The 22369-nt window shown below is 35.3% G+C and overlaps 1 protein-coding gene and 1 long non-coding RNA gene across 4 annotated transcripts in view; one reads left to right on the plus strand and one right to left on the minus strand.

Annotated features, from left to right (window-relative positions):
• SEMA3A (semaphorin 3A) overlaps window positions 1-22369 on the minus strand; it is a 502916-nt gene that overhangs the window by 467327 nt on the left and 13220 nt on the right. The window lies entirely within an intron of this gene.
• Window positions 1-22369, plus strand: part of LOC309631832 — a 552519-nt gene that overhangs the window by 2688 nt on the left and 527462 nt on the right. The window lies entirely within an intron of this gene.

Genomic DNA, 22369 nt, shown 5'->3' on the forward strand with positions numbered 1-22369 from the left:
AATATAGCCTTGACTCATGCTCGTGGATGATTTCCAACTGCAGATGTCTATCTGAAACTCTCAGAAAGATCCCAAGCTCAAGATACTAAAAATAAAATACGGATCCCTCTTCACTTATTTCTTATCACTCAAGTCAGAAAACCAGAAAAGTCATATAATCCTCATTTTTCACATTCCATTATATGTTCCTGAGTCCTATATTCTACCTCCTAAATATCTACCAAATCTACTTCATCCACTTGGCCTACTGCCTTCATTACAAGCATTAACATTTCTTTTAGAAGATATTAAATAGTTTCTTAAATGACCTCCTTGAATTTCTTCTTCCTCTCCCAGCACATTTGTCCAAACCTCAGCTCAAAACTATCTCAAAACTATCTGATCATATTGCTTTCCTTATAATGGCTTCCTAGTTTATCCAGGACACACTTCATAGCCTGGCATAGCTGCTCACACCACAAAAATTAATCACTCACTGTGTACCAATCACTCCTTTTGGTGCTTTAATGTTAAACTGGTATGTGGAACAAGTTTGCTTGTGACATCAAAATGAGACTTCACTTTTGTCTCCTGTTCAAAAGCACTGTCTATGAAGGCTTTATTTTCCTGTCAATGAAAGAAAACTCTGGCAAGCCCATGAATTCTCTGCCCTTTCTTAAGTAAAAGATAGCTCTTTTATCACCTTAGGTCACAAAACACAGCCTCCATTTAGAATTAGAATATACATATCCATTTAAGATGAGTCTGACTTAGCAACAGATCTTATTCCAACTCAGCCTGGAGGGCTGGATGGCACCTTGGATCTGGAAGATCGTAAAAGCTGACTGCTTTTACTGGAGTGCCTATGTGAGTGATTCAGATGTCCTCAGCTGGGACCCTCTCACCTGCAGCTCCCCTCTCTAGGTTTGAGGTGATGCAGGTAGTACCACTTCACCCCCTATTCCCATTAGAATGGATGCCCAGAGGTTGGCAACTACTCTTTTTAACATAATTTCTTCATAAACCCTCCTCCTTTCTCTTTGCACTCAGCTAATAAACAGTCTCAAAGTGTAAGCAATTTCAAAGGATTACTAGTGTTCAGAAACTCCTTTTAACACAGACCTACTAGAGAATGGACTTGAGGACATGGGGAGGGGGAAGGGTAAGATGTGACAAAGAGAGAGAGTGGCATGGACATATATTCACTACCAAACGTAAAATAGATAGCTAGTGGGAAGCAACCGCGTAGCACAGGGAGATCAGCTCTGTGCTTTGTGACCACCTAAAGGTGTGGGATAGGGAGGGTGGGAGGGAGATGCAAGAGGGAAGAGATATGGGGACATATGTATATGTAAAGCTGATTCACTTTGTTATAAAGCAGAAACTAACACACCATTGTAAAGCAATTATACTCCAATAAAGATGTTTAAAAAAAAAAAAGAAATTCCCTTTAAAAATCTACATGTGATGATTTGACACCTCAATTAACAATTTTGCATTTTTCAGTTTTTGTCGTGTAGTTGAAGTTTCAATTTTAGTATGAGTTATTTAATTTACTCCTTAGCATAATTCTATAAGGGATAAATCTAATCACCTTTGTGCACATGTGGAAAATGATGTTAAGAGGTATTAAATACATTTTTGTAAGATGCAGACCATATAATGACTAAGTCAGAAATCCATCCCAGGCACTGGACTCTGGGTCCATGACCCTAAACACTGAACTACACAGACTTTCATGAAATTTCTTTTATGATCTGGCCTCTATCTACTTTTAAAGCCACTTTCACATTTTCAGTGCATTCCAACATCATTGAACTTCTAAGAACTCTTTTTCACTTACCACACTTTCCTCACCTCCTGCCTTCACGTGGCCTTTATCAGAAATGGCCTTCTCCTTTTCTTCCTTTGATGGTGATTACATACTGAACTCTCATTCAAGACAGCTGCTTTCTTAACCTCACCAAAAGGCTTACATGCTTCCTTCAACATGACTGTGAATAAATTATAGTAATATTTTCTATTCTTTAATAGTCTGTTCACATTTCTGTCTCTCCCACTAAAACTTTGAGCCCAAAGCAGATAGAGACTATATTCATCAAGCCCTAAAGGAAATGTTTCTTGAATGAATAAATGATAGACTCAATGTAAGCTACCAGTGGTGAGATGAAATTCTTGCTAAGAATTCTGAGAGAAGAGCAAATCTTTGGAAATGATCTAGCCCAACAAACTCATTTAAGAGTCAGGAAAATTTAGGGCCACAGAGGAAAAGTTACCTATTGGAGGCATCCAATACTGTATTTTTAATTTGGAACTCTCTCTTTTCCACATCTTGGGAGTTTCTGCATTCCTTATTTGTACAAAGCTTTCAGCAAGATCATGTGGCACAAAGCCAGCATGCAGAACCCTTACCCCCATCTTTCTAAGACCTAGCAGATGTGACCAGGCTGTGCCAGGACCACCTGGGAGTCCTTCCTAAGCAGCAAGGCTGTCACACTTTTGTAAAGGTTATAACTTCAATCCACAGCAGGTGCTTAGTTCACTGCATTTAAAGTCATTACAAAGGCACTTTGCTAGGTTCTTAGATGCAATGAAACTTGGATCTTCATTTAATGCTCATATCACAGCAACAATGTTAACCGGGATTGCTCTCTCTCTTTGTTTTTATCAACTATTTAAGTCAATGGTTTTCTGTTATCTGTAACTTTTATAGGGAGTCCTTTCCAGGGATAACGTATAAATTATGAATGAGTAAATGAATGAACAAATGCATGTTTCCAGTTAAGACGAATGATTTAAAAATAAAAATTAGTAAGAGAGGGAGAGAGATTGCTGCTTACCATCATGTTCAGTAAAGGTTGGTGCTAGATTAAACAATCTGGTTCCAAAGTTTTTCTGATAAAGATTTATGACCATTGGATTCACATCAAGAGTAGTTTTTGTTTTCTTTTTTAAAAAACTGTTTCTCTGAGGTAAAATACTCTCATTTTTGAAAAAGCTAGATCAGCCTTAGTGTTGAATTTTGCTCGCTTTTCAAATTTTGATCATGATAACATTGATATACAAATATACATCAATGATATATATCAGTATACACACACATATATATACACATACACACACATATATATATAAAAGCATAGACAATTTTCTTTTTTTCATTTTAATTCAGGAGAAGTAAATAGAATGGTTAAAACTGAAGAAATTTTTATTAAAAATTTTTGACCTGGAGAGGTTAGAGAAGTGATTATTTCTTTTAAAAAATAGAAATAGGCTGACCTGAAAAGCATACCTCATGTGATTTAAAAGTAATGTTCATGGTTTATGTATTGATATTTTGAATAATAAACTTTCTATCCCTCTCTAGGAAAAGGAAAAGTGTGGCTGTGTATATGAATGATGTATTATTACTTCCTGTCTTTGGGAGACCTTTGCTCTTGTTAGTGCTGCTATCCCATTCGACTGTAACCCCATAATCTTTAAAGAATGTTTTTGGTCATGGGCCTTCACCTTCCAGTGATTTCATCCAGATACAGTTTCCATAGGCCTTACTGGTTTAAACAAAAGAAAAGAGTAGACCATCTGAACAAAATAAAATGTCACCATTAAATTGGTTTTTGTAGCTTAAGGTACAGTGTAATGATATTTTTCCAGCAGCTGCTTTCAGTTGGATTTAAAGTTTAGAAAAAGCTTTGCATATGATACAAAATAATAAAGTACAGGTTGCCTTACTTCCTTCTTTTATGTCTCAGAACATAAGGAAACTTTTTGTGCTTTTACTTGGTAACTGATGATCATTAAAAAAAATATTTTGTTGTTGTTAACCTAAATCATGGCCCACATGTGCTACATGGGGTATATCTGAAAGTGCTTTTGAAAAAAGTAAAAGCATTCTTCTAATAAATATGGCTGTAACTTGGGTCAATTTGTATGACTTCTCACATACAATTGATTCCTTTTATATAGTAGTTTAATTACTTATGGAAAATGAGATGTCTTAGTGATAAATCTGTTGTTATTACCAAGAGGCAAGAAGTTCTTTCATATAATCACAGTAATTAATTTTATTTCCCAACCATGCTGATATTTGTTCTATTCATGAAGAATACAGACTTTAGAAAAATCTGAACTTAAAAATAATCAGAAATAATGGTTATCTGTGCTATTCATCTTTTCAAAAAAATGTTAATGAAATAAAAAGAGTAAAATGAAACAAAAACATTTAATAGTTAAACAAAAATTAAAGGAGAAAATCTTTCACTACATTTTAGATTAGCACGGTGAAAAATATTTACCAGTTACTAAATTTACTGCTAGATAATCTAATAAAGAATGGGAAGAAGAGAAAAAAAATCATTAGGAGATTCCATAAGTGCTTGGAATTCCTGTATTGTTATAATTTATAAAGAGTTCATAAATCCTCTATTGTTTCTATTATCAGAAATTTCAAGGTCAAAATTAAATAACAAGAAGTGCTTTTCTTGTAAACAATGCCCTTAATAATACTCATTTTTATTTTCCTTTAATTTGGTCAAATTTGTGTTCCTAATCAAAAACATGCTTTATTCTATATTAGAACTAGGTTGTGTGATAAAGTATTTGAAGAGACGTAAATGACCCTGTAGTCAGTAGGAGACAGTAACAATTGTGAAATATTGTTAAAATTTTTTTTTAAAAAGAATAAATTAAAAAAAAAAACACTGTGGAAGGTGAGAAGATGGAAGAATGCAGACTGGGCCTTGGCAGATGGGTCTCCCCTTGCCATGACCCAGTGATTTAATGTAAGGAAAAAGCGTGATGAATTCAAAGATGAGACCGTCAGTTCATGCTAAACACCTGAGGCTTAATACAGATAATAGCTAACAGTTACATACTTATGTATGGTATATAGCAAGGTTTATACACAAATCCCAGAACTCCTTCTCCAATTATCTTTTAATTTTTTAACACTTCTTATTTAGCAATATTCCTTAGCGTAAACTCTAGAAAGAGCGCTCTAGGAATAAAAGTAGGCCTGTCCCAGCCTTGTCCCCATTCACCCATTTGGCTGCCTGAGCGAGATTTGAATTCTTTCTCCTTCAAGACTGTACTTGATATATTTTTTTTTTATAATTGGATTTCTTATATAAAATTATTTGGGTCAGAGGGAAAAATAGATTGATTCTTTACTGGCTAGCAAGCAGTAAAGATAGGAACACTGAGAGCAGACAGAGGAAGAAAAAAAAAGAGAGATGTCCCTAGTTTAACAGACCTTCCAACAAGCAAGTAGAAAGACTAAAATGGGGAATTATGATATTTTAGTCATTTATTCCAGCAAAAACTCTGAAGTTCAAAACCAGCAATACACAAAAAAAGAAAGTATTCTTAAGCCAGAAAGACACTGGGATTAAATCATTTTCCTTGTCTTTTGTGATGTTTCTTTCCTATCCTGAGCCATAACGTATTAATGCTTGTGAGTGGCCTTGCGGGCGAAATGATATTAAACTGTGTATGTGTGTGTTATCCCCAGCAGTATTTCTTTTTAGCAATCAGGGTGACTGCTTGACACAATATCATTTTAAAAGACTAACATTTTTCTGACTCATCATATTTATATCTCCTTTAATAAACAGATATATAAAGCTTTAAAACAGTGCAAGGAAATCCCTAAAGGAGGATCTTTAGGTGTCTTTTTCTGTGTAAGATTTTTAATAAAATGTTGAAATTGTTGCTTAATCTCAATATATCTTATTTTTCATGGCACAGAGGAATAAATAGATGTGGGAAGAATCACAAGACCTTGACATCTATAGTGATGTCAAAAAAGCAAAGCTTAGATTTGTAGGACAATAATTCTAGTCTTTCGAGAGATAAAAATAGATTGTGTTAGCAACCTATCCCAATGGCTTTATATCCTCATGGGAGAGAGAGAGAGAGAGAGAGAGAGAATGAAAGTGTTATGAAACCTAGACCTAGAATTGCTAGAGTGCAACAAAATCCCCAATTCCCCCAGCCAAAAAGAGACAGTCTAAACCATCCATACTTCTGTGCATGTTTTTTTTTTTTTCTCCTGGTTTCTAGGGAAACATGCTTTTACACCTAAGGCTGACTTGGGAAATCCTTTTTTTAGATCTCTTGTTCCAATAAAAATGTGCTGCTTCTAATTGTGAACAACACATTAGGAATAGTGGTCCCCCAAATCATCTGACTCTCAATTTTTTTTTCCCCTCAGTAGCTTAGGTCAATGCCCAGGACTATTATTAATTGCACTGACTTGACACTGATTGCTAACTAAATTTAATAGAGTTTTAAGAGACTAACTCAATGAACAGTAGTAGATAGCTCAGGGGATTACTTAACCTCAAATTGAGTGCCCAGTCTATAATAAAATAATATATATGGCCAATAATAGAAAAAAAGTATTTGTGAATATATGTGTGCTTATATGTCCATATAAATAAAATCAAGAGAAATGGTAACATTTTTCATGAATTGAGGAAAAGTTAGCTGAGAGTCAGGAGCTACAAAGAAAAACATGAGGTGCATTGTCTTATTCCCCCCACCCCCCATTCCAACACGTTTCAGGAATAGGCAGAAATTTGAGGTAGGCTTTGGACATCGATGGGACATGGATCTAGGGTAAGGAGGAGTTAAAGTAAACATCTAGACATTAAAGGCAAAGAAATCTTAGTCAACATCTTAATTATTCGAGAAATAGCTTAAAACTCATTGCATTTTTACTGGTCATAAAGCTGCTGATGTTTGTTCTATTTTTTAATCTATAGTTTGCTTGTCTTTTACCCCATCACATTCTCCAGCCTTCTTCAGATAAAACATGCCTCCCATTTTTACCAGATAAGACATTCAATGTTTGTCAAATTACGAAATACCTCTAAATATTTTAGAGCTAAACAAAAATCTTTTAAAAACAGACTCATATGCCAAGAACGATCACATAATATAGTAAGGGGTAAATCAGTATTCTGCTCTTAAACTTTTACAACATACTTCACCATATTATGTTAGGGGAACGTAAATTCACTAAACCAAGGCTACAGATAACAGCAGTAGGTTTTAACAATGGAAAAAGGGAAATCTCATACATAGTGAAACACTGACATTCAAGAAGTAAAGTAATACTCCCTCCCCAAAATGGCAGATAATAGAATTAACAACAACTTTCAAAATTGCTGTCAGTTTAGAGCGACTCACATATTGTTGGTAACACGACCAGAGTGGCAGTAAGAAGGGTATTGTTTATTGTATATCAGTGTTACAAAACTGGACTTTGGAGTTAGACGGGTCTGGGTCTGAATCACAGCTCTACTACTAACTCTAGATATGAACCTAAATAATTTACTTAATCTCTTTGAATCACCATATATGTTTTCTTCATAGAGATATTGTTTGGGTTTAATAATAAAAACAGACATACACACACATACACGATTGTGTTAACAACCTATATACAGAGTTAGGCAGAGTACCCAATACCTACTTATTAAATATGTTTCCTCCCTCTTACTCCCTCTGAAGTTTTTAACATTAATTTCTGTGTCTAATCACTTTATTTTCCAGAATTTTAACTTATAAAGGAATAAGATTATAGAAACAAAAGAAATGGGAAAGATTAAAATGCCATCCATGAATAAATCTTAGTATTCCATATTTAAGTCAAATATAATACACATTTTAATTACCATGAGAATGGATGGATAAAACTATCCAATCAATCAGACACTGAAGAAACTAAAAAAGAATTTAAAATCATAAATAAGAGCCCTAACACTATGGGTATTATCTTAAACATTGGTTCTAAGAGGAAATTTTTTAATAAAAAAATTAAAAAGACAAATATAATTCAAAACACTATACTGAGGCAGGAATGAGTCATAATTCTATCTTCCATACCTTTATTGAAGGAAGAGTCCAGATGCCTTAGACACACACAGGTCCGGATCTTGTTGGAGACCCAGATCAGTTCAAAACCCTACAAGGCTGTGTATGTTCCATCATTGCAACAATGACTCTCAGTCTCATTTGCTAGGATTTTCCCACCTCCTAACTCTTTCACTTTCTTTATCTCCCAGCCTTGGAAAAAGACAGTTTCTTTCAGCTTTCCCTGACTATGATATAATAATGAAAATGATATGATTAGAGAAAATAAATGAGCTAAACCTGAAATTTCCTTGGTAAGGGAAACAGTCTTCCCATATTTTAAATGAAAAAAATGGATTAAAGATGCAAATTGTGTGTATGACAAAATTAGCACCAGGTAGAAACTGCACCTAGAATAGGGCCTTCCTGTATGGCGAAGGCGGTCATTGAGACAAGTGAACCTAAAGTTAGTTCTTTTCAAAAAGGTAGGTTGTTTCCTAGATAGTGAAAGGACTATAGGAAACACAGGTGAGAAATTCTGCTCCCTGCTTGGATTGCACAGAATTCTGGGGGCGGGAGGGCGGGTAGATTTCCTTGTCTGATAGTTATGCCGAGGACTGCTCTTTTTTTTCTGGAGAAATATTTGCAATCATTTTGAAATGAGTCCAACTATTCCCCCATGTTGCAGCTTTTGCACTTGATATTTTAATCCTCTACGTGGGTATAATAAGGAATACGACTTTTTTCCTCCTCAGGAGTGTGAGAACTGGTGCATCCAGAGCCCAAAGGAGAGAAGAGAACTGAATTATTACTATTTGGCACTTACATAGTGTGTTTCCTCTGAAGAGTGCGAAGCACATCATAAAATGCTAATTAATAGCTAGTGCTCTTCAGTAAATCCCTAGAGACAGCAAGTGCAGGTGATGATCCTTACACCCTCACATCTACCCTGGGGGAAAAAGCCCCATCCACAGTAAAAACAGAAAAAGTACAAAGGACCAGTGGGAATGAATGTTTGTATTGGGTCAGAAGAATTGTCCCTCTATTTAAGGGGATCAGAGAGCTTTGGAGAAATGTGAGAAGTTTAAAAAAAGTGAAAAGGGACTGGAAAAAGAGGCAAAATCTTTAAAGGTACAAGAGAAGAAAATAGAGAGGATGAGGAAAAAGCAGTGAAATATCTGTGACATCATGTTTCTTCCAGAAGGCCTCAGATGGGCTAGAGGCGCCAGAGTTCTCACCCCCATCCCCAGGAGTGCTAGGTCCCAGGAGTGCTGGAGCTGGGATGTGGAGGGGTGGGTACAGCCCCTTTCACACTCCCTGGTGAAAGTGTATTTTGACAATACACAGTCAATCTGAAATTTCCCTGCAATGATGAGTTTTTAGGGAGGCAGAATCTGTTTTTGCAGTTGGTTTGTTTTTTATGTCTGCTTGTGTGTTTGTTCATTTGGTGTGAGGGAGTGTGATGAGTGGTTATGCTGTTTCTTCTCATTGGTTTTAGGGTGACGGTGGTGTGTTGACTTGCTGTCTTAAGACTGAAAAACCAATATGAAACAGATACCATTTTTCTTAAATTCCTTTCTGCTAAACATCTGAATAAATCTCAAGTGAGAAAATGCAGTCATCACACAGATGTTGAAACAGACTTTATTGGGTTGGGCAGGACACTCTGACCTAACTCTTACAGATAACATAAGATCAAAATGGATTTCAAGAACAGTCTTTGGGCTTCCCTGGTGGCACAGTGGTTGAGAATCTGCCTGCTACTGCAGGAGACACGGGTTCGAGCCCTGGTCTGGGAAGATCCCACATGCTGCGGAGCAACTGGGCTTGTGAGCCACAATTACTGAGCCTGCGCGTCTGGAGCCTGTGCTCCTCAACAAGAGAGGCCGCGACAGTGAGAGGCCCGCGCACTGTGATGAAGAGTAGCCCCCACTCGCCACAACTAGAGAAAGCCCTCGCATAGAAACGAAGACCCAACACAGCTAAAAATAAATAAATAAATTAAAAAAAAAAAAGAACAGTCTTTAAGGAAGAAAATTCACATAACATGCAACCTGGTGGTTTAATTGGGAAGTAGGAGGCATCCTTATTTATTTTTTGCTCAATCTTTTGTAAGTAATTAGACCTGAGCAAATTTTTTGTTAACTGATAGGTGATGTGCACAGAAATATGGATTTACTTATAGAACTCCTGATTACCTGGGCACTCATTCCTGTTCGCACATGAAACACTAGGAAACACGAAGCAAGAGAGTTCTCCTCCCTATTCCTCCCTATAGAATAGTCTCTGCCCTAGCAGTTTCCTCTAAAATGTTTCAGCATTAATCTTATGGGCTCCTTTGTTCTTCTGGTAAGCTTTATCTCTAGGTTTAATACAAATCTAGGTTAAAATTCATTTTGGAGAAACATGCAAATAAAGCCAAATTTACAGAAAAGACAATTTTTTTTTTTTTACTTTTTTTTTTTAAAGGAATTCCTTTATTTTTATTATTTATTTATTTATTTTTGGCTGTGTTGGGTCTTCATTTCTGTGCAAGGGCTTTCTCTAGTTGCGGCAAGCGGGGGCCACTCTTCATCGCGGTGCACGGGCCTCTCACTATCGTGGCCTCTCTTGTTGCGGAGCACAGGCTCCAGACGCGCAGGCCCAGTAATTGTGGCTCACGGGCCTAGTTGCTCCGCGGCATGTGGGATCTTCCCAGACCAGGGCTCGAACCCATGTCCCCTGCATTGGCAGGCAGATTCTCAACCACTGCGCCACCAGGGAAGCCCCAAAAAAGACAATGTTCATGGTAGCAATTTTTGATTTTTATGAAAGTTTTATATTTCCTTAGAAATTATGGATAAGATGAAGAAAGTTAAAGAATCTTTTAAATATGTCTCAGTTGTCCAAATGTACAGCTAACAACCAGTAGAGTGATAAACTTTGAAGTTAGCTTTATTAAATTAGACTGACAGTGCTTAATTGGAAGAATTAAATAATTTATTCAGCAAATAATATGAATATTTAATATATGCAAGGCATTCAGGTGCCCAAGTGAAAAGATAAAAATAATAAACAAATATAAAAATTCTGTCTTTTACTAATACTGGATATATTATTTTGCTACTCAAATATTTAGCTATTAAAATAAATTATTAGACTCTTTTGTTTCTCATGCTGACTAATAAACAGCCAAAAAGTGATACAGTTAAAGTAGAAAAACGTAGAAAAGAATTTGCATTTTATGTAGTCCAGACTCTTTAAATTGCCCCTGAGAATCCAGTGTAAGACACTAACTTGCACAATATTCAGATGTTTAATTTGTACTTAATAGTGTTATCATAAATTTAAGCTTTTCCTGTAACTTGGGTACAATTCCTAACCAAGTTCTGGAGGAAGAAAAATTAAGAACATTTTAATCAGTTTTCCAGTATTCAGCCTCTATCATAGCATTTAATATTCATATTAAAGGAAAGATACTTGTATTATTACTAGTTGCTCTTCCACAAGTAAAAGGAAGCATAGAACAGTACCTGCCACATGTTTGAAAAAGAAAATAATTCAAAAATACATCCTAAATACATTTACAGCACTGTCTTGACAACAGAATGACATATAATATTTTTGAAGCAATGGAGTTCCTCAAGTAATGTTACTCAGATGAATAAATGTGTACATTGGAAAGGCATTCGGCAAAGATGAAGGATAGAAATTTACTTCCATTTGTTTGCTCAAATTCTGAGTTAAATCTACATATATGTTTTATCACTTTGTGTGAAAAGAATGTTAACGTATACAGATATGTCTAAGCTATTTTCCCATGTATATAGTGACATGGGAATATGGAATCTACTAAATAAAAAACAAAACACTTCATTTGTACAGTCTTAGGATCTTTATACTTCTAAGAGCATCCTCAGGGCCATGAATGAACAAATGACAAAAATGCTTAGAAAGTGAAATGAACATATGGAGAGTAATTTCTGTGAAAGCTATTGATTAATTCTCAAAACACATGGTCAATATTGGATTTGGTTTGCCTTTGTGCAGCTCCTTCTGCCTGGACTCTCTTGCCAAGTCCCCCTCTCATTATCACCTTCCTTCTCAGTTAGGTAACTGTATATTCCAAGTGAACAGCTAACCAGTTGATGGTGAGGTAACATCTCTCTAGAGCTGAAGTCATAGTGTTACACTGGTTTGTTTTTCCAATGAGATTTCACATTCATTAAAATATACCTTGAAATGCAGTTGGAAAGGAGACCCTCCCCTGCGCTCAGTTGCTCACACCTTCTAGTATCAGTTCCCCCTGGGACTTGGAGCAAAACTGAACACTTCGGCAAGTCTAAAACTAATCAGTCCATTAGTATCAGGTTGCCTTCCTTAATACAGCAAGGTGCTCTTTCTGCCTCTTCCACACCCGGCCACCGGTACTAAGATGTATTATGTTCAGAACACAATGAGAACTTCACTGACTTACTGTTTTCCCACCAAAGATTGAGGGTGTAAAACATAATTGCATATAAAATTACACAGAAAACTTTTTGCAACTTTATAATGTTATTTTCTACATTTATAGGTTGTGAATGTAGATCTTGGTGAAAACAAAACCATGATATAAAACAAACACAATAAACTGGAATACATTACTTAACATGACATTTTGTTTCTTTCCAATAACATATAATTATTATTCTATATAGTTTTTGTGAAACACCCAAAAGAGAAAATGTAAATTTTGTAGACTACAAAGGATTATGAATATGGGTGCTATTATTTCAATAAAATTCGTCATGCCTATAGACAAAAAAACCTTACAAGAACAAATCTAAAGTGTTATGTTTAAAGAAGGAAATTCCATTTATCCTTGTCTCTCTGTTATTATCTGAAATTGGATAGAAAATATTTCAGGCAGTCACTATTCTTAAAGTAACTGGTTATTTTTCCATGTCTGGAATTAATATTACATAAGATTTTAGCAACAACTATAGGAAAAGTTTATTTTTCATAAATTTGTGGGGTTAATTAGAAAGTGATATGTGATACTTTTATGATTATCAACTTTATAAACTGTTCTTTTAAAAAAAGCATTGTCTTTTCTTTTTCTTATCAAATATATCCTAACATACTCCTCAAAATAATTTTCCAATTTTGTATCTTTCTTTGAACACCTGGAAAATTAATTAGTATCTACACAAAGAAATGGAGTCAAATGTTCTCTTTCAAAATACATTTTTATAGCCACTCACAGAACAATGAAAACATTCTACTAAGATTCTTTTTCATGCTAAAAAATGCACTCAGTGGGGTCTGCTTTGGGGGATTGTAAGGGGAGAAACCTGGGGTGCTTTAAGGTTAATGGACAGTGATTAAGGTTAATGGCTGAGTGCTTAAGGTTAAGTGCTGTATTTACATAGCTGCCAATTCTCTTAAAAAAAAAATCTTCATGTCTATCAATCAGTTCCAGCTAATAGCCAATTAAACAGCAAATGAGGTATAGAGACTGAAGGTAAAGACCCTTCAATCTGCATTTACAGGGTGGAATTACCAAGTCTCGATCAAGAAGTATTTATTGAACACCTACTTTGTCATGGCTGCGTTGCACACAAGGAGCTAGAAGCCATGGCCCCTGTGTCCAAGAAGCTTATCATCTAGCAGGGAACGGAACTAGGTATGAAAATATCTCAGTACAGGGAGCTATCAAATAAATGACACAGGTAATTCACATTATAGAATTCAGAGCAGGGAAAGATACTACCTACCTCAAGATTTCATAGAACAGGGAAGGATGTTTATATTATGCCTTAAAATTAATGGTTTTCAAAGTACTTCATTCTTAAAAAAGTATACAACCTCAAACAGTGTGAACATATATCAATGACACCATGTACCCTGTGTATTGCCCAGCCATAGTTTAACTATTGAGTGCATCAACAATTTATCACTAATATTAATAAATAAGAAGTTCTATAGATGAAAATACTCCTTGTGAAACCGAGCAGGACTCTGTGGGGCCCTCCTGGGTACAAATGCCTTTCCTCCTCCACAGTTTATTTTTTGTAGGAAAGAGGTTTCAGCCTCCCAGACCATCCCTGAGTTTCAAAAGGTCAGATTCAAATGGTTTCTAAATAGGAAGTAAGGGAATGCAAAAACAAAAGAGGAGCAATCAACAAACAATAGTGCAAAGATTAAAGCAGAATCCTGGTTCCTCCTCAAGGAATACACAGAACAATATCTTTGAGTTCTCCTGCAGGAACTAAGGCCCCGCCCAAGTGGAGGATGGTAACTTCAGGCTGAGCACAAGATTCCTGGAACACCGCCCTGTTACACCGACCAATCAGAAGAAAGTCACACACTGCAGCCCTCAGCCCAGATTTTGCCTATAAAAAAATGCTTCCCTGAAAACCATCAGGGAGTTAGTGTCTTTTGAGCACGAACTTGCTTGGCCCTGCAATAAACCTTTCTCTGCTCCAAACTCTGGCGTTTCAGTTTATCTGCCCCACTGTGCATCAGACACACAAACTTGGATTTGGCAGCACTTTGCAGTTCTTTTTCACATGCAAACTCTAAAGATCAATTTAAAGCAAATACAACAATAACAACAAAAATAGCTAGAGCAAAACGACATTAGCACACTAACTTCAAATTCAATGTAAACTTCCTTATACTAGGCACATGTGAAAAGTTTAGGCTCATGTAAGGCTCTGAGGTATCCGGCAGTTATCCAAGGTAAACTGCATCACTAACGCCCCAGTAACAACATGATTAATTACATAAATGAAGTTTACTAAAACAAGGTTAATGTTCGTCTCTGCAGTAGCCACTGGGAAGGTGGAGCAGCCTCACTTTCACTCACTTAGCAACATTCGGTCAGGGTTTTTTGTATTTCATTTCCCATTTTTTCACTCCCCCTGAATTTCCGACTGATTTTGGAAGGTATGCTAGGGATGGAGGATGTGGGGTTTAGGGGCTAAGGAGGAACACCTGGAATGGTAGAAAAGGTGAAAACTAGACTCATACGCAACACATAGTCATTAAAAGTAAATTTAAAGACTTCTCTTAAAGAATATTTTCTTCATTCAGCAAGTGTCTTCCATTGGCTAATTTCAAAATGTTTAGAGCGTGAGCTTAAATCAGACAAAAGTAAAGGGGCACCAAAAATTGACATTGAATTATAATAGATCTCGATCTCCTGACCACTGGTCAGGAAGCAGCTTCCTGGGTCAGGGCTGGCCTGAGGCAGAAGGTCACAGCTCAGAGGTGGAATGGAAGGGTGCTCAGCCCTTGGCCTGAAACTCAAGTCTATGAATTTTTCTGAAACTAAAAAATTAGAGACCCTTTCTGAATTAGAACAATGCTCTTACTAAAATGTAAAACCTCAAAAAAGGGTTAAAACTTTATGAATTAAAGATATCCATCAAACTGTATTTTCAACCTGCTGTGTAAATTGGCTAGCAGTCATTACTACACCGATGGAATGAGTTGTTTTGATTTAGGAGTTACCAGGAAGGAGGGGAACAATGTCAAAGAATAAAGATGGTTTTAGAGTATGGAGTCTTTGAACTGAAAACTCTGCTTTTGGCACAAGTTCAGGTTCTGGGGTAATTGGAAGTCAGTCTGAAGATTATGAATCTGAGGGTGACTCAACTGTTGAGAGAAGAAGAGAAGAGAAACTGCCCTTGAATTGGGAAGTTGTGAACGGAATGGAAGTGTCAAAGTTAAAGTTCGTAACACTCTACATTTGCAAAGGGTCAATCCTGTCCTTCATACTTCCTAGTTTTCCATGCTTCTACTTAGAGAAAGGTTCATCTTAAATGTGCGGTTGACCAATGAAAAGATACTGGGGCAGATCTAAATCTGCAGTGATCCGCAGGTCTTTCAAATACTCATTACCACTATCTTCTTTTGCATGTCTCAATTATTAATGGCTTGTAATGCACAGGTTGGGATCAAATCTAATTAAAAATTAACATTATTTCAAAGATGTTTTAAGTTAACTTCAAGATGTCTTATTGAAATAAGTCCAAAATGCTTTAAGTATATTATTCATCTAAATTGAGAGCTAATATTAAAACTTAACATCTATTAAATTAAAAAAATGCAGTGTATAATAGAAAAAATATCTAACAGAAACTTTGTATATATCTGAAAACTTTTCTAAAGATTTATAGCTCTGATTTCAAAAAGGAATATGAAATAATGGTGATATTTTTCTATTTCTTTAAGAAATAGCATCTTTAATATGGTTTCATGTTTTTTCTCTTCTTATACATAATTTAAGATAAATTAAATTCACTATTTTCAGCTAATTACATTGCACCATCTCCATTTTATTATGATGTCCATAGCTGGACAGAACAAAAAATTATCTTTAACAGAAAAAAGCCAAATTATTGTCTATTTAAAGTATAAGAAATGCATTTTAATTCCTTAATTCATGATAAGCAGTTAACAGAAGCTAGTAAAATTAACTGGAAGAATCAATGACCTCATTTTTCAACATTCAACTAACTTGAGGATATGTAATTACTCAAGAGTTTATTAATTCAGTCTAGTGCCTTTAAGTCATTCAAAATGTATCATAAAAATAAAATTATTTTAAAAATTGACACATATGTTTATAAGAGTAACATATTTTTTACCTAAAGTTTATTGTTAAATTATGTTTTATGTACTACTATTGATTAATGTTAACTAGCATAAATGAAATAATATATGTACACATTTTTAAATTAGACATAAAAAACTATATACATCATCTATTTCAAACTTCTCATTTTACAGCTGAAAATATTGAGGTAGTTTTATTAAATGGCCAAACCACGGTCATACTGCTAATTTTGACCTTATGGCAAGTAAAACCTATGAAATTTTGGTAAATTCTCTATGCGTTATAAGACAACGTACATATGTAAATTCACACACATTTTACAATTTTTGTATAGCTAATATCTATTCCTAAACAGTAAAGTCGTGGATTCAATTTGAATTGCATATAGTCTCTTAGTGTTTATTTACTTAAATATCACTATTACAAATTCTTAGTAGTGCTTTTAAACGTCCAATAGTTAGCACTGGCAACCACAATAATAAGTGTACTCAAAATGCTCTGAACTTAGCCCAGCCCATAGTCCTTTCTGAAAAAAATAGCTGGAGTGAATTCTTTTTGTTTTTTTTTTTTTGGAGTGAATTCTTAAACACTGATGATCATGTTGTAGGACCTCAAAAGATATCATCTGCTCATTACACTTCTTCCTTCCTGCCACATTCACAGCCTCCCCCTAAGGCAGGCTTACCTCGTGTGTGGCCACATACACGTTACTGCTGTGGCCACAACTGATGTACCATGGATGGGCCCTATTGGCCTCTTCCCATGGCAAAAGCGTTCCTCCAGAACTAGTGACCTGAGCTGTGGAAGCAATTCTATAGTTATCTTATGGAAAGACTTATTTATATTAAGCAGCTACATAATTGACTCTAAGTTTTAGTCCTTTAAAATGTAGTCTTCACCTTTCTAATTTAGTCTGATACAAAGGACACAAACTTCCCTCAGAAGTTTTAATTAATGAATCTAGACCCTTCAAAATGTTGGTGTGTAGGTGTGTATAGTTTTTAAAGTTTACAGAGAGGGCAGAAATGCTTAAAATGTTTTAGAAGAAAAATCAAAACAACAAATGATAGCAGGTCTCTGTGCAATAACTAAAACCATAAAGTGCAGTATGCTTTTGTAGACAGAAAAGAAATATGCAATACTAGTCCTTGAATTAATCTTCTCAAACCTCACGTTATCCACGCTTTCCCTTTCTTCATGACAATTTGATCTTTTACAAACCGTCTAGCTCCAATCTCCCAGAAACCTGATAAAAATTAGAATTACTAGAAAAATTTACCTGTGGTAAAAATGAGCCTTGACTGCTACACTGAATCGGGACTGGGAGTGAATACCTGATAGGAAGCCTAATGTTGGATTTCCCTGAGTATGGTGACTATTTTCACTGGGCAGGCCCCTCGTGGAAACCCTACAAGCTGTCCCTCTACAGCTCCAATAGATATTCCTACAGGGAAGGAAGTTTTCAAGCCAGGGTGCTTCCTCCACCTGTGTCCTTTTGAGCTTCTCTGCTTGCCCCTGAGCTGTTGGCCAGCTGAAAGGACTGCCTCGGTGGAGCCCCAGAGGCTGCCCTGCTGGCAGTCTATTATTCCTCCTGGTCCTAGCTCTTTCTGAGTAAGCTGGCGTCAGCAGTGGCCAATGGTGGTCTTGTGAGTCTAGTTGTTTAGGAGAGTCTAAAAAGACTCCAAGTGGGCAATACCTCACCCAAGTCATACTAACGAAAAAAAAAAAAAAAAATCTGGGTTTGGCATAATAAAAAAGAAAAGTTCGCAATTTTCAAAATGGACGATTTTTAAAAAAATGTTAGTAATAACATATACAAACCCTTGTATTCCACCTACAAGACCTGTGTAATGCTGTTGGTAGCCATAGTCATTGTTTAAAGTTACATATTAAATAATATAAAAATACAGTGCTCATACAGCTGCAGAGAATAGCAAAGGATTAATAGAAATATTCAGAACTCTAAAACAGCCAAGGTTAGCCAGGAAACAAATATGAAATTCATAAATTTTTTTCTTGTTGGTGCAACAAAAGTTTGTGATATTGGTTTTTAAATGATAGATTATAGTTCTTTAAACAAAATAAAAATCCTTTTATATTTCATAAGGCAATTGCTGTGGAATATGTAATAGAAATCACGCTAATAAGAGGCTTTTATCACACATCCACATGTTCACTTTCACACACAAACTACGTACACAAAGAGCAAGTTACATATCACATTATTATAACACAAATTAATGAATGTACCTAAAAATATGATGTAGAGACGAAGTTTGATATAGAATCTATATTATTTTTCACATGATAAAACCATCTGTAGCATTTCCAGTCTTATAAAAGCACTAAAGTAAAATGCCTTCCCCAAAGAAATGGTGTTATGTGACATCATACTCATTTCTTATATTTTCTTGAATCAAAATATGATGGTGATACTAATGTTTCTGTCAGGATGACTCTTACCATATATACAGTGTATATGTTCATCCTTGAGGTTCATAATATATTGAAATTGTTTGAGTCTCTAATTCCAAGGGACTGGATCCATAATAAAAAACAGTTTCTGTTCCAACCTACACTGCCTGTGGGCATCTTGGCATGTTTGTACACATTTACTGATTCAATATTATACTAGTCACTTGAAAACATATTTATTGGTGTAATGTTATTCATAAAATTGAGGAAATAAAACACATTGCTCATCTGTAAAATGGAAATTAGAAATCTACTTTTGCCTATCAATATGAAGATTAAATGCAATAATGTAAACCATAGGACATAGTCACTGAATTAATATCTCTTCTCTATATTCACCCACATACACTTACTTTTATACCTTAAAGAAAAGGGAAATGTTTGCACACAAGCTTATCTTACTCAAATATTCGTTTTGTGCAAATTAAATATTTGGTCACAATATTTGTTGTGGTAAAATATACACCTAATATTATTTAAGTGAAAAACATGTAAGTGTTACTGCACTATCTTATGGAGTAGCTGAGAGCAAAGATGACAATATATGTCAATGTTTTATGTGAATTTTAAGACATTCTCGATAGTATTAACAATACTGCTCCTCTTCACTATGTGTCAAACCAATGTTGGCTGTGATAGGATGGATAAATTAAACTTAATTCAAGGATTCAATATTGTAGACTCACCTTCAAAAGGTAAAGATTTTTGGTTTCCATTATTAACTTTCTTTCATTTCTTAAATTATTCAAAATGGGACAAGGAAGGGACTCTTCAAGAAATGGCAATAATCAAATACAAGTCCTTCATTAAGTTTACAAATTGGGAAAAGGTTTGAGAAGTGTTTGTTTGGTCCAATAAATAATTATTTATGTAAACTCATTGTTAAGTGGAACTCAGGCTCAGATAAAAGTTTTCTGATTAAACATCATTGACATATATTTTAATCTAAGGGAGAAAATATGTGTTATGCTTTATGTGATATAACCAATTACATCCAACATATAGTCCTGCACCACATGCAAAACCCTTTAAAAGCCTGGCAAGAGTCTTGTGTGAAGCCTCATATATATGACTTGTGCCTTCTCCTATTTTTTTCTATCGTATACATTTTCAAAGTTCTTCCTGGTAACTTTACAAAGAGCTTTGCAAGGTTCTTTCATGCGTAAATAATTACCAAAATGTCACATAATGCACATTCTCCACATTTGCAAAATGAGCTAGTAATTGTCAAAAAGAGGACCTGAACCCCAGTGTTTTTATTTTGTTTTCAGTGCTTCACTTATGGGGAATTTTAGATTTGTAATTCAGTCAAATGTAATTATAAATGTTTATCTATCTATCTATCTATCTATATATAAAATTAATAGTATAGGCTTTATCTAGGGAAAATAAATTCTAGAGTGACTGAAAATACTATTTATTGGGAAAATGATTATCTATCATGTGAAATTTAAGCATATCTACATATCTGGCCAGAAACAAGGTCAAAACCTCAAACTTTTAATGGAAATACAGACAGAACACTAAACATCCCTTTCTGCTATTCATCCAAATTTGAATGTACAATATTAAGGAATAAAACAAAATGAAGCTGACTGCTAATTAGATGCCTCTGAATTCTTGAGTTAGTCACACCTGCCAAGTTTTACTTTGAACATAGAGCCATGATAAAGTGTACTTCATAACAAAATTAAAAATTCATATCCTGCTCAAAATAGGTTATAGGTTTCAATGGGTCTAAAATGAAAAGGATATTTTCTGCTAAGCAGGGGTAGAAACCAAGAACTCTTGGATATTGGTTACAGAAATAGACCCGAGTTGGCCAGGAGTCTGAGAGGTATAGGAAAACTGGGAACAGGAACCCTCCATACAAAGGAAGGACCATGAGTTGAGTTGTGGTTGATTGCTGGCTTGGGATTCAGGATGTACGAAGCTGTAGAAATGAGCAGAGACAGCCAACCACCAGATATGGGTGGAGCCGTCCACAGCACAACGTATAACCTAGAGTGTTCCCAATATTTCCCTGGAACATGAGCCAGTAGTACCCAGCATCAGAATTAATTGTAGACTGGGGCCCTGGTGGAAGGTTTGGAATGGGTCAAGTAAGGAGTTGGGCAAGGGGGGGTGGGAAGACTCTTCCACTTAATATGAGCCTACAAACAAACAAGAAGTAGCTTCTGGTTAATTCAAAAAGGATTTATGAGGATAAGATTAACTTCAAGGAGCTAGCCTGTTGATCTCTTTGAGTAATGATAGTGATAGAGGAAGTCTTTGACCACTGCTTTTTAAGTAATCATCAATCCTCAAGGTATTTAGAACTTTCAGATCCTGTCACCATAGATTAATTATTCTAGGATCTTAAGATTAGTTTGAAAAAATGTTTTCTTCTTTGTCTTCTTTTGTATAAGGAATAGTCTATGGTTTTATACAATGCCAACCACTTTTAAATATTTTTTTCAAATATCTTTCATCGAAACCAAAAGGATATGTGAGAATTATAGTAACATATCTACCCACTTTTTCAGAAAAAAATGGGTTGAGGTTGCTAAAATTTTAAAGGAGTTTCCTCATGTTCATTTCATTTGCCTTGCATAAATCTGCTTGTGTTTATAAAAGTAACTTATGTCTTGGCTTAAAAATTTGATAATATGGACTTAAAAAAACCAAACTCCTCTTAAACTGAATATTCTGTCTTTATCAGGGAGCGAATATACAAGCCCATAACGATAAAAGTTATGTTATGATATAGAAGGGGTTTTATCACAAATATTTTGGTTTTGATCTCTCTACAAAGAAATATTCTCAATTATATTGATGAACGTCTGTCTTAGGGAGAAAGTGTTTCAGCAGATGGAGAAAACACAGATGCAGGTCTTAGGAAAATCTGTATTTGAAAAGAAATTTCTCAAATAGGTGCTTTCCAAGCTATGTCTACATGACAAAAAAGAAAAAAAAAATCCACAAATAAGGTAAAGTCCAATTAGCATTCAAATTTTTAAAAAATAAATATCCAGGTGGTCCTACTGAATAACTGAGGCCTAAAAATCTTTGAGGGTGAATAATTGAGAGCTCGTTTTCTTCACTGTCTTAGAGGTGGGAATGTGTTTTGGTGACTCTCATTGGGAGGCCACTGTGATTAGAGTCACCCCTATTAAAGTCAGGAGTGGCTGGGTTGGAAATACCCTCAGGAGACAAACTCTTCTCAGAGACTCACTATTAATAGGAATGGAAATTTGGCAACTGAGTGAGGGTGGAAGGATCAGTTCTTCCTCACATGTCTGGGGTGTAACTGCAACTCCTTCTTTACCTGCAATAAAACCTCTGAAAAGTAGTAGAATCTATAAGTGCTGAATGATGATGTAACTTGAAGTGACGTCATACTCACTGGCATTTAACTATTTATGTTTTGTTTGATTGGACGTTCTATCTATTTCCATTTATGAATCCCTTTCATTCAAGTAGTACTGATAA

This window comes from Balaenoptera borealis (assembly GCF_965194805.1).
Source record: "Balaenoptera borealis genome assembly, chromosome: 7".
NCBI classification, from domain to species: domain Eukaryota; kingdom Metazoa; phylum Chordata; class Mammalia; order Artiodactyla; family Balaenopteridae; genus Balaenoptera; species Balaenoptera borealis.